Raw genomic sequence first — 2,089 nt, 5'->3', positions numbered from 1 at the left:
CTCCCGTTCCAGGGAACACGTAGAACTCCCATTTTGTTCTCACAGGGAGTTATCGGAATCGCGGCTAGGACAAATAGCGCAACAGCTGTCTCCACCGGCACATGGGGAATTTTGGAGCAAAAACGATGGAAACATATTGCAGCCGTTGTCTCACATGGAAAACTGTTTGTTTCACTTGCTGCAAAGATTATTTCATACATTCTGCAGAGATAAAGAGCTCCAATGTACTAAATGATGACTTAATGTCTTGTATCGCAGGCTCTATTCAGGACCACAGATACCTCCGGGCTTGTGCCTGGGCCCACAGAGTACAGGCCTTGGCAGCTTTTATAGCAGGTTCTTAAAACTGAACTCTGGGCACGAAAATCTTCATTGAAATCTATTCCTCAATAGCCACAGAGGATATACCGTGTTTCCCCGGAAATAAGACACTGTCAGCAATCCACACTTATTCATGTAGTAAAATATGGTGATCTCGGCAATCATGGGTGCCGTAGCTTTCCAAGAGCAATTTGCTAACCAATCGCTGGCCAGAATGAGTGAGGGCGCTTTCACTATTGATTCCTCACAGGCGGAGTGCATTTGGTATCACTCCACCTGTGACAGGAGCCGGCTCTATAGAGGAGCCATCGGCTTATGCGGCTCTGCTTCCTCCGGTGCCGCCTCGCTTCCTCTAGCGCTGGCTTCATTGGCACAGCTGATTCTCTCCTGCCTCTCCAGCGGCTCTTCAAGTTCCCCCTTATGCCACCACCGGCCCTGGGAATGGTCACAACTCGGTCTTATTTTCGGGGTAGGTCTTATTTTCAGGGAAACACGGTACATTCAGTTTTTGAGAACCTTTGTAAAGTCAGATAGAGCCCACCCCTCATTTCCTGGCTGGAGAATGTCCAGCATCCTCTATTCCTTTCCTCCCCGGCCTGAATATCACTATAGAATGTCTAGCATCCTCTATTCCTTTCCTTCCCAAACCGTCCCTGCGGGGGCATAACTAGAAATCACAGGGCCCTGACTCCTCCGTCGCCGGGCCCCACCTCCTCTTCTGTCACTGGGCCCCTCCTCCTCCATCGTCGGGCCTGCCTCCTCCATCGCCGGGTCTGCTTCCTCCTCCGCTTCTGACGCGGGGCCCAGCCTTCCTCCTCCATGGCTGTGAGGAGGAACGCACCGCTGCACAGATCACTGACAGGTTGCCGGTGATCTAACATGTTCCTCCTCACACCCGCCAGTGTCAACAAGCAGCCTGAGATGCCATAGCGACCCAGGCGGCCCACACGGCATCAGGGGGATGTCCTGGCTGGGCCCCCTTTGCCAAGGGCCCCATAGCGGCCGCCTGGGTCGCTATGGCGATTGTTACGCCACTGCGTCCCTGGTATTCCTTCGATTTTAGTTCTTTCAATCATGGAGGCTCAACATCAAATATGGGTGTTACCCAGGGCACTCTGCATGCAAATACTGCCTGCCTAGCAACACCCACTCCTCCAGACTGGCTCCCACCCATCAAGCCTTTTTTGATATTTGCATAGCTCCTCCCAAGACCCAGCCCACTGTTTGCATCATGGCTGGGAGCTCTTGAAAGGGTACGGAGGCAGGGTGCTGTGATGTCTTTAGGAAGTTATGTACAGCACCCTGCCAGCTCTTCCCATCAGCCATGATCTGCCTGCAATGCATAGAGAATCTCAGTGATGACATCACCAGGTCTAAAATATGGTATGCAATGAAAATGGAACGTCTTTATTTAAAAGTCTCATTAGAATGTTGATGGGGGTGGAGGGAAAATATAAGCAGAATAAACCAGCCTAAACCCTATATATTGCGCTCTCTGGACAACAAAGGGTTATTTCATTTTAGTGCGATTACAGCTCTCTAGTTAATGAATGCCCCATTTAAACAGTGTGATGAGGAGAAAAATAATTATAATTAGGGCATACGAGCCGAGGATTACATACTGTACAGCAACGTACAGATTACCGCAAGATCAGATGGAGCCGGGATTTTCCTGAACATTAATTGTCTCCGCTGATATTTTGATGTGGACATTCCAGGACAGTGTCACTCGCTCACCCCCCCCCCCCCCCCACAACAACCAACGTGA

The 2,089-nt window shown here is 50.6% G+C and overlaps 1 protein-coding gene across 1 annotated transcript in view; it reads left to right on the top strand.

The window, feature by feature from the left end:
* Window positions 1-2,089, top strand: part of ZBTB20 (zinc finger and BTB domain containing 20) — a gene marked incomplete at its 3' end in the record, with an annotated part of 528,739 nt that overhangs the window by 425,771 nt on the left and 100,879 nt on the right. The window lies entirely within an intron of this gene.

This window comes from Nanorana parkeri, unplaced genomic scaffold, assembly GCF_000935625.1.
Source record: "Nanorana parkeri isolate BGI_ZX_2015 unplaced genomic scaffold, ASM93562v1 scaffold781, whole genome shotgun sequence".
NCBI lineage: Eukaryota > Metazoa > Chordata > Amphibia > Anura > Dicroglossidae > Nanorana > Nanorana parkeri.
This window is presented reverse-complemented; position numbering and strand designations above follow the sequence as displayed.